Consider the following 11,759-nt stretch of genomic DNA (forward strand, 5'->3'; position numbering starts at 1 on the left):
GTGTGAACAGAACAGAACCAATTCTGTCTGTTTACCATCGCATGAAAGCAGGAAAGAGATCGTCGTCAGATTGAATTACAATAACATTAACACGCTTCCATTTGAAACTTCTCGGTCTTCATCGTGGATTGACGCCCTCCCAAAGTCTAATTGAAGCCCGACGGAGCGGTCGGGCGTCAATCCCCGATGAAGACCTCGAAGTTTCAAATGGAAGCATGTTAATGTGTAATTGTCAACATGTTTTGTTAAAACCAAGGTAACGTGTTCATTGATTTGACCAAAAATGTGTAAATATCAACCCCGGAGCCTCAATGACGCATAACGCTGACCTCCAAAGCCAGCTATGTGTGCCGCGTGAGCACGTTTTTCACACCAATTCTGTAATAACTAATATTGCATTCCTCGGTCAGATTCTCTCCAATGAACTTCTCAGTAGCCAATACGGGGTGCTTTCAAAGTGTTAACAATCACCAATTAGCTTAAGTTAATTTTTGTCTAATAAAAGGAACAGTGTTTTACACGTGCATTGCAGCATGCTTGCATGTAAAGTAGCACCCCCAACACTGCGTTCCTTGAGACAACAGCAAATGTACGGTCTTCCAGGCGGTCGATCGGTATGTTCAACTTCACGTTCCATCGACAGGGAAAGGTATTTTGTAGCTTAGTGGTTTAGCTATGTGTCAGCAGACATCGTGCAATGGGTTCGTTCCAAGCTCCCGCTTGGGTCTCTTTTTCCTTGCTATCATGTGCGTGATTGCTTTTTCTATTGTTGAATAATACTATTATTATCATTAGTATCATAACTATTATAAACCCTTATTTTTACATAAAGTCAAGCTGTGCGTTGTATCAAGTCCCGATCAAATTAATCCAATTTTGAGATGAACCCCGATGTTGACCTATCTTACATCTTCTCACTGGTGTCGTTTCGTGCATGGGCGTGAAAGTTAAATAACAAAAAGAAATACAAACACGAGAGTTCAAATGAACATGATAGCCTTTGAGGTCACTCTTACTTATTTAGATGTTTTGTGTATTTTAGTGTCTGCAAATTTGCTTTTGCGAATTTAATTTTGGGGGGTGGCCTAGGTCTCCGGCACACTGCATAAAAAAACTATTCGATGAACAAAACAACTCTTTGTTTCAAACGGTAGGGGAATGAATTACCTTTAAGGCAATAAACTTGGTTTTACCATAACTGGCCGCATCACAAAATTCTACAGCTAAATGTATGTGTTTAGTTTTGTTATGGTGATTAGTGTAGAAGTAATCTACTACTATTACCAGCAGTCGACACGCGGTGATACATAATTATGCCCTTTGGCCTTTCCTTGAAGATATCCCGTACTAAAAATAGAATACGGGATTCTGGGAAAGCTGTTCAAGGGCACTCACGCACTATATTCGATTTTCAATACACAACTCAAAACCTTTGGGATAAATCAAAAAGAATAACATACACAAATATATAGTTCAGAAAAGAAGAAGAGAAACAAGTCGCGAAAGGCGAAAATACAATATTTAGTCAAGTAGCTGTCGAACTCACAGAATGAAACTGAACGCAATGCCATTTTTCAGCAAGACCGTATACTCGTAGCATCGTCAGTCGACCGCTCATGGCAAAGGCAGTGAAATTGACAAGAAGAGCGGGGTAGTAGTTGCGCTAAGAAGGATAGCACGCTTTTCTGTACCTGTCTTTGTTTTAACTTTCTGAGCGTGTTTTTAATCCAAACATATCATATCTATATGTTTTTGGAATCAGGAACCGACAAGGAATAAGATGAAAGTGTTTTTAAATTGATTTGGACAATTTAATTTTGATAATAATTTTTATATATTTAATTTTCAGAGCTTGTTTTTAATCCAAATATAACATATTTATATGTTTTTGGAATCAGAAAATGATGGAGAATAAGATGAACGTAAATTTGGATCGTTTTATAAATTTTTTGTTGTTGCAATTCTCCGATTTTTAATGACCAAAGTCATTAATTAATTTTTAAGCCACCAAGCTGAAATGCAATACCGAAGTCCGGGCTTCGTCGAAGATTACTTGACCAAAATTTCAACCAATTTGGTTGAAAAATGAGGGCGTGACAGTGCCGCCTCAACTTTCACGAAAAGCCGGATATGACGTCATCAAAGACATTTATCAAAAAAATGAAAAAAACGTTCGGGGATATCATACCCAGGAACTCTCATGTCAAATTTCATAAAGATCGGTCCAGTAGTTTGGTCTGAATCGCTCTACACACACACACAGACAGACAGACAAACACAAACACAAACACACACACACACACACACACACACACACACACACACACACACACACATACACCACGACCCTCGTCTCGATTCCCCCCTCTACGTTAAAATATTTAGTCAAAACTTGACTAAATATAAAAAGTTGAACATTGCAAAAACATGTTTTACAAGTCTTGCCAATTAGGGGACTCGAATTCGTGACCGCCGGCTTTGGAGGCAAACGTCTTACCACCGCGCCACAAGGCACACAAAACAAAGTCGTGAAAACTAAGACTTGAACTGCCAACATAACTTCCACGTGCCCGGGTTCTTGAATACTACATTTGAGTTCTCGAGCGTGGGCGATCAGTAATTACTCGACTCGAGTTTCTGAGTCTCTCCATTTGTATTTGTGTACTGTTCTCACTTTTCGAGGCAAGTTAACTTGATAACTGAGCCTATGCTCCCGTTCACTTCGTATACGTTTGGGAAGCAATATCAAGTAGTGATAATTTCAAGTGGAACCGACATTGTTGCCACGACATGCATTGACCAATCGCCGAAAGGCCCTGACGTCATTGCATGAAAGAATTTACCTACCCCAAATGCTCTATTATCGATGACATACACAGAATTGTGTTCGGATGGAAGATGATCTATAGACTATTTATTATATAAAGGGAAGCAAGCAGTTAAAATCGGGCGTCGATAGAGCCAATGGCCAATGAACAGTGATGTTAACTTGTTGTATTTCATTCACTTGTGTCACATAAATACATTGTGTTTTCAAGCATCACTCAGTATCGTCTGCCTTAGATTAATGCAAACTAAACACATTCCAAGTAATCTTCCTCTCAACCAAAACGTCAGAATACTTGTATATACTCACTCCCTGTTGTTGGACGTTTGTGATGAATGTTCCCGTAGCAGAACATCTGAGGGACCTTCATCACTGACAAGGTAAATACAAGCAAAATGTGTTTCAACATAAACACAAATTCTAATGATTGGATCGATAAATGCAAATATAAACAGACAGCAAGCTATCTAGATATATAATTCGATATATATACGATATACGACTTGTGTCGGTCTGTCTGTCTGTCTGTCTGTCTGTCTGTGTGTGTGTGTGTGTGTGTGTGTGCGCGATGCACGGCCAAAGTTATCGATGGATCTGCTTCAAATTTGGTGGGCATATTCAGGTACACCCGGGACGCGAAATTTTTTTTCACACGTCAGTTGCGGGCTTTCAATCCCGAAGGCTATTTCCGAGTAGCTACGAACGTAATCGGAAGTTCCGATGTGTTCGGATGCTTATCGATTTGAGTTGTCGTTCGTGTCTCGCTGACCCAGGAATGAGTGCAATCCGAGCTACGAACTTTGCCGATTGCAATCTAGAAATGATCGTCACTGCTGCAGGGTCAATGTGTGAATTAATAGGATAGAGCGAAAAGAATGCACTCAGCACTCGCTCAATCCATGCTGAGGCTCATAAACTCCCAACCTGCAGAACATCATACAGACAGCAGTCTTTCTTTCCTCGCACCATTGGCGAATGGAACGCCCTCCCACCACAGGCAGTATCCTCAGCCTCGGACATTTTCCTCTCACTGATTGTCAATCATCGGTTTGGATCAACCAGCAGGTAAGTTATTGTTTTTAAAATCCAAGACATGACCATTGCAAACGTGGCCTTTGTAGAACTGAGCAAGATTCATCTGTTGTGTATGTCATGTGTGTGTTACTGAGTAACTGGGTGTGACTGTGAGTCACAGAGTGTGTGCTTGTTGTGTTCTTATTTTTTTTACTCAAGTTTAGAAAATGCTTGATCTTTAATCTATATGCACAGAATCAAATGTTGCTGTATCAGTGTATGAACTATGGTTGTAAAAGAATAAACAAAACAATTACTGAATTAGTGAGTGATTTGGCTCTGATAGTGAAGTTGAAATAGTACTTATTTCATTTTCAAGACATGTTAATAGTTATGTTAATATTGTTATGGTTTTTTTCAGGCCTCCCGAGAAACCAGAGGTGATGTGCATCATTCATACAGCTCCTGTCTTTCAGTTCCAACAGTTTACCTTTAAACATGGATACATGTACTGGAGAGGTATCAGGATGACTTGGCGTGGTGCTTTACATTACAGACTACCCCTGAAGAGTAAGTTACACATTTATAAGGTATTGGTGATGGTAGTCTGTAGCTATAAACATGCATGTACTGATGTAGATCATTCAGCAGTCTTTTGTTCTTTGTAAATTGTATTACATTTACAAGTACTTTGTAGATGAAATTATTCATACATTTGAAGATGCATAGTAATACTGTGCATGGTAATTCACTAATTGGTATAATGTACTTTCACTTTGTATACATAATGGTACAAATATCTTTATTTTCTCTCTCCTTCCCATCTTAAAGTTTGTTGCAACCCTATACTCATAAAGTGCATTATGCTGTTTGTATGAACATTGATTTGAACTATTGTGATGCAAGAAAGTAAAACATGAAATAGCTAGAATGAAAGATTTACTCATTACTGGAATTATTTTAAATACAGTCAGTCCTTTCCTTGGCTCACAATCACAGATCTGGCCAGTTTATTTTAATTTTTTACATGGAATAAGAGTTATATAATATAGTAAAACGTTTCAACACCCTGACTGCCCCTGCGCAGTGTTAGAATTTTCTGAATGACTTCACATCACATTTCTCAACAAAACTGTAAGGTGTCAACACTAAATAGGGAATGTGTGTGGGATGAGGGAGGGCTCATGCTGTCAATTATAAAAATAGTACATTTCCATCACATTCCAGAAAAACCGCTCACATCAGCAGCATAACAAGATATCATGTCGTTAGAAAGGTTCTTGTGAGGAAGTCTTTTTAATTTTAATGATGAAAGATTCTTTTTAATTTTAATGATGAAAGTATATAAATAAATGGTTTTCACAGGAAGGAATGATGGCACAGAACAATGTTTACAGTTTAGTTAATAGTTGTCACTGTCAGTATCACCCACACCATTCTCCATCCCACTGATTGTGTGAAGAACAAGTACATGTATTACTTCCTACCTACCTTCCGGCACCCCCACCACACACCCTCTTCTCAATACCAAAAACATATCCCCATCAGCGCACAGCAAAGTCTGAATGTGCTCAGTAATACATTTTCTTTATTTTCCAGGAAGTGAGGTGCCGAGATATGACGTGCAGGCAGCTTGCAGAGTGGTGCCTGGCTTTGCTGAGGATGATGATCAGATTCAATCCATTCTGTGCTGACAGAGCTACCAGAACTGACCCACACTGCTGGCATGACCTTTACAGCTGCATTCAACACTTTACTTTTACGCTGGTAACTTTACGGTTGCTCTCTCTCGATTGAGCATTTTTATTTTAACTAAGGGGAAAAAGTAAATGCCTCTGCAGAGATTCGAACCTAGGACCTTGAGATTTTCAGGCCCATGTCCTAACCACTAGTTTTTTTTATTGTAAGATGGATATATGTCTAGTGGATGCAGCTACATGTACAAATGTGCCAAATTAGAACTTGCATTCTCAGCCTATAGTTTTCTTGGGCCATTCATGCGAGTACTAAATATTGTGAATGCATTGGTATTCCTAGACTATCACACATGTGAGACTGCCTTTTCTTACTTTTGTGAAATGTGTGAACTCACTTTGTTTACCTCTTTGTGTTAATAAATGCAGTTTATCAGTTACCTCTGTTGGTTTCTTCTGCAAGTATGTCAAATGGCCCACACACACCCTCATGCGCACACACACACAGACACGCACAAAATCAGATCTCAAGTGTAAGTATTCCTTTTGCAGTTTTATTTTAATGCCCATAATCAGTCAAACAAATAATTATATCATCACACTTGCACCTAAGCTTAAAGTAGCAGTCCTGCATACATGTGTAATGTGTAAATGTTTCAGGTCACCATCTGTCCTGGCTTGAACATGCAATAAGAACACCTCTACACAAACACACGTACAGTCAACTGGCTAGCTGCTTCCCTGTAAGGCATATTTGTCTATGAATTAATCGATTTTCCGCAGACAGCAGCCAGGTAGTGGATCTTTAGTATATGTCCAAGCAGACGGTTGATCTTATTACAACACATCAAGGAAATATTTAAAAAAAACTGATTCCAAAATCTAACCTTCCAAAGTTCATAATCAATAAAGAAGAATGGTATGTTACTGGAACCCTTTATTTATGACTTAAGGCAATGTGCGGCAGTAAAATTACCAAACTTAAAGGTACTGAACTTGTCAAATCCAGGTGCACGGATCCCCTGGGGCTTTTAGTCATACCTCAGGCAGCTATCCGTTAGAAGAACTACCAAGTTTCATTGACTTGCACCCAAAGAGTCAAGAACTGCGATTTTTTTACGAATTAATTTCGGACTCTGTCCCGGCTGGTCTTGACCTATTTTTGGATCTAAATTTAGATCAGGTAGATCACCACATCATGCACAAAAAGACACGTCACTGCAAACTATGTCAGACATCATCATGAGTTTGTGTAAAACAAAATGGATGCCGGAATCACTCATTTGAATCGAACTCAGACCAAACACCACGTTTGTTTGTTTGTTTGCTTAACGCCCAGCCGACAACGAAGGGCCATATCAGGGCGGTGCTGCTTTGACATATCACGTGCGCCACACACAAGACAGAAGTCGCAGCACAGGCTTCATGTCTCACCCAGTCACATTATTCTGACACCGGACCAACCAGTCCTAGCACTAACCCCATAATGCCAGACGCCAGGCGGAGCAGCCACTAGATTGCCAATTTTAAAGTCTTAGGTATGACCCGGCCGGGGTTCGAACCCACGACCTCCCGATTACATGGCGGACGCCTTACCACTAGGCCAACCGTGCCGGTTCCAAACACCACGTAATAACTAGGTTCATTTATGCACTCGCGTGAACAAGAAACTGTCGAGCTTCACAGATGTCGTCGTTGGGTAGTTTTGGGTTTGTTTTACTACCATAGGAGGATTTTTGAACTGTAAATGCACTCAGCTGCAACAAAAACGCAAAACTAAGGCTGCGAGCTGCCTTGTGCCTTTAAACTTGAAGAATAGTCAAAGAATAACTTGGTTTTCTGGTTAATTCTTGAAGTGACTTATTAAAATGAATGAAAACATTGTGGATGGATATAGACTGCTGTTGCTATGGAATCTAGCATTAACAGCGCCATATGGGATTTCTAGAAAACAGTTTTACAGCAACATCATACATCAGAAATTCATAATATTTAAGGATACACATGTATTATATCTACAATCATAAAGAACGTGTTTTTTGTTAAAAACTACAGTTGAATTTAAATTAATTATTGTAATGAATATGCAGTAAGAAATTCGTTCATCCTCATGACAAAAGATATCAAAATTCAACTGTAGTCTGTTGTCAAAAATCGTTCTATATGATTGTAGATCTTTGTGCCAAATATTAGGAATTTCTGATGTATGATGTCGCTGTTAAACAGTTTCCTAGAAATCCAATGTAACGACTGTTTCCATCTACGTCGATCAGTATTCACAATTCTCCGAAAGCGGCGTATGGCTGCCTAAATTCTTTCTTTCTTTCTTTATTTGGTGCTTAACGTCGTTTTCAACCACGAAGGTTATATCGCGACGGGGCTGCCTAAATGGCGGGGTAAAAAGGATCATACACGTAAAAATCCACTCGTGCAAAAACACGAGTGTACATGGGAGTTTCAGCCCACGAACGCAGAAGAAGTATTCACAATTGTTTTATTTATTTTTATGCAGAAAACCAGGTTATTCCATGTATTTTCCGAATTCAATTTTACTGCCGCACATTTCCTTAAAGGCACAGTGCAGCTCACAGCCTTCGTTTTGTGTTTTTGTTGCAGCTGAGTGCATTTACAGTTCAAGAATCCTCCTATGGTAGTAAAACAAACCCAAAACTACCCAACGACGACATCTGTAAAATGTAAGATTTACTGAACTTTGACCCAGCAGTTTTTGTAAGTGGACAGGCCTTAGTTTTATTTCGGTGGCATAATTCAATGCGCTTCGTCAAAATGTCTTGAACTGAAAACAAAAGCAGACGCAAGACTTATGGTCAGTTGGAGTTGTCTCCCGTACTCCTAACTTGAATGTGCTGCAGACAGGTGTACCCAAACAGCTCATATCACAAACGGTTTGGAATTCCCAAAAACGCAAGATCCGCACTGCACAACTTCAGTTCAGCGCTCGGTCTCTTTTTGAAAATGTGTATCTTGAGAGAAAAATATAGAATATTGCACCGTCCAAAGGAATTGAGTTCTTATGGGACAATGACAGCGCTCAGTTCAAATCGATAGAACTTTTTAAATGAGGCAGGGCCGGGGGGGGGGGGGGGGGGGGGTTGCGCAACCACCCCCCCCCCTAGCCTAATCATGTACCTCACTTATTTAAAACATTTTTTATGATTGTTTATTTTATGCCGTTTCATGCAAGGAGCGACCATTTTCCTATCTCAGAATATAGATAGCTTCGCCCCCTGACCCCCACAATATAGGGGCTCTGCCCCTTGACCCCGCCAAGGGGAACATCCCCCTGGACCACCACTGGCAACCCCCCCCCCCCCACCCCTCCTCTTAGCCTAGTCCGGCCCTGTGAGGCGTAGCGGGCCTTTAAAACATTGACAAAAATGTACAATAGCAACAAGTTGTAATGCTCAATACAACCAATACTGAGTGGACATTTACAATACTGGGAAACAGTTCTTTTTGTCCGGTGATCCTCTGCGGCTGTTGCTGTAGTTTCCCCATCGATCATAGCTGGACTTGGATAGCACTGCTTTTCATCCACATTCACTGGCCAGGTCTTCGTCATCTTCAGTCACTACTGACAAATGAATGAGAAAGGAACGGATCTTAAACACAACGACAAGAACAAGTCTAAGTATGAGTATAAAGGAATAAGTTGTGTACTGTTTGTAACTGACACACATACACACACTAAACCCACATAAATGCCAAGAGCTTAAACATTCTTTTTCCCTGGTAGACAAGTTCAAATAAAATCCCCCGACCCCCCCCCCCCCCCCCTACTGCGTCTGATTTTTGTTGGAACCCCAAAGACAGTGATTAAGTGGATTTCCATTATAGTCAAGGCTGTTTTCAATGTAACTTGTAAGCTACAGAACATGTAGTGATGTACACACATACAACTTTAACTTGTCTACATTGTATACATGTCTGTCACCATATTTGAATACATTCAGTTCACTAATTCAGTCAAAATTTCACTGAATGTAAAACGACATATTATTCTAGAAAGATATCAATGCCACTGTCCTACATTGTCATAGGAATCATATGTGTGTCAAGTTCTATTATTATTTTCCTTTTAAAGTTTTACGCTCTCTGTGCTCTACACACATGCATAATATACATGTTATACATACTCAAAAAAGGAAAATAATAATAGAACTTGACACACAGTTTCATTGAGATAATTATATCCTGACAGTGACAGTGTTTACTGCAATGCATTTTTTTTTAATCAAACATACACACTGAAAGTCATGCGCTTCTAGTATATTAGTAATGGTTCCAATACGGGAGGAAGTGATCACCATACTGGTGAAATAAGGCTAAGAGCTTGCGGTTTGGAGTCTAAGTCAGTAGGTGTTCATTATTTTATTATTATCCCTGAACCTGAATTATAAAAAAAAACCACCACTCTCTCACAGTCTTGCTCACAGTCACACACGCACACCTCCACATGAGTTATTCTGACCAGAACTTGAGAATGAGAGAGAGGGGAAGGAAAAAACACACTGTATCATTGTATGTCATAACACTGACACTGACAGTTGTACATAATAAAACCTTTTACCTGATTCGTCGCTGGCCATGCAGCAATCGGTTGGCTTTTTCAGCTGAGAGGAGACCTGCAATAAAATAATAGATGAAGTACCAATCATGTGAACATCACTTTCAAAATGGTGAGTACTAGCAGAGCAGTAGAACCATTGATTGCCTTTCAAAGAAACGCACTGTAACCAGCCAGCCTGGGTAAGTCAGCAATTTGATTCTTGAACTAGCCTCCAACCTGCTTGCAATTATATTCCGAGAAGGTTATCTATTTTTAATTCTAGCATTAAAACATTTGACCAGCACTAGCTTTGATTTTTTATTCACTGTCTTGGAAGTTGGATTCAATCTTAAAAAAAAGGATTTTTAAAATATTATGACTCATGCATCTCGAATTGGGTCAAAAAGAGGTTGCAAAAACGTGGCAGTGGTACTCTTCTTCTTCTCCACATTAATGAGGAAATCCCTGTTCAGGGCAACTATCTTCGTACCTGACGTAAGGCAAGGATACATGTATACAAACACGTACAGGTACATGCATCCAATGTTGTTGTCAGACTCAGAGACTGACACTCAGTGACTGTCAGTGACAGTGAGCGGAGTGACACATGTTGCAACACATACTCGCAAAGACCCACTCTAAGGCCTAAAAAAAAAATAGGTGTGGTTACGGTAACCCGACCTACCCTATTTTTAGGGGCCAATCCTATAACTTTTATTACATTTGTCAAAAAAAAAAACAAAAAAAAAAAACCAGTGCAAAAACCGCTATGAAAGCGAAAGCGCCCGAGTCGCACACTTATTTCCCTGTCAAGTAGGTTTAATTTGTACACATTAGAAAAAAAAAGTTAAACAAAAAAAAAAGTGATTGCCTACCTACCTACCCTATTTTTTTTGGCTATGTTACCGTAACCACACCTATTATTTTTTTTGGCCTAAGTATAAACGAAACATGGAAACTTACCTCTGGTTAATATGCAATGGTTCACCCGTCTCAATTCTCTCGCATTAGCAAACATCATTGGAGATTCTTTCCGAATTGATCACCTTCGCTCCTTGCCTTGGACTGCCATTTTGTAACTTGACTAAAAACCGAAACGCTATAGGTCTGACAAACCACGCTCAACGTCCAAAATAACTTGAGGAGGAAAAAAAAAAGCCCACAATCTTTTTTGGGGCAAAAACGTTGTTTTGAAATCTCCGAAGCTGCTTGCAAAGTCAAAGATGACGCAGAGATCTGTACAGTATCTCCCTGGATGACGCAAGGATAGTGTTCGACTCGGCTCTTTGACTTGGTAAACATCGGAACTTCCGATTACGTTCGTAGTTACTCGGAACCAGCCTTCGGGATTGAAAGCCCGCAACTGACGTGTGAAAAAAAATTTCGCACCCGGGACAGGACACAACCTGGTCGATATTTCAACACGTGCTCTCAGCGCGCAGCGCTGAACCGATTTTGGTTCCACCTCAGCTACCCGGGCCCCTATACCGACACACCAAAGCCGCTAGACCACATAACAACGCCAAAGTTCTCGGTGGATCTTTTTCAAATTTGGACACCGTATTCAGCTACACCCCGGACACAATATCATCGATGAGATATTTCAACACGTGCTCTCAGCGCGCAGCGCTGAACCGATTTTGGTTTTTCTGTT

At 40.0% G+C, this 11,759-nt stretch overlaps 2 long non-coding RNA genes across 3 annotated transcripts; one reads left to right on the forward strand and one right to left on the reverse strand.

Annotated features, from left to right (window-relative positions):
* The first annotated feature begins 3,582 nt into the window (after positions 1-3,582).
* Positions 3,583-5,975, forward strand: LOC138956337 (uncharacterized). Of its 2 annotated transcripts, none has more exons than XR_011452611.1 (3): positions 3,583-3,892; positions 4,263-4,431; positions 5,441-5,975. It is a non-coding gene; the product is annotated as an uncharacterized lncRNA (long non-coding RNA). The 2 variants fall into 2 exon arrangements; XR_011452610.1 differs by having other exon boundaries at positions 3,585-3,892; positions 4,263-4,411.
* A 2,893-nt stretch (positions 5,976-8,868) lies between these two features.
* LOC138956340 (uncharacterized) lies at positions 8,869-11,498 on the reverse strand. The gene is made up of 3 exons (XR_011452612.1): positions 11,069-11,498; positions 10,127-10,181; positions 8,869-9,130 (listed from the first exon to the last, which is right to left on the reverse strand). It is a non-coding gene; the product is annotated as an uncharacterized lncRNA (long non-coding RNA).
* Between the last annotated feature and the right edge of the window lie 261 nt (positions 11,499-11,759).

The sequence above is a fragment of the Littorina saxatilis genome, unplaced genomic scaffold (genome assembly GCF_037325665.1).
Source record: "Littorina saxatilis isolate snail1 unplaced genomic scaffold, US_GU_Lsax_2.0 scaffold_332, whole genome shotgun sequence".
NCBI lineage: Eukaryota > Metazoa > Mollusca > Gastropoda > Littorinimorpha > Littorinidae > Littorina > Littorina saxatilis.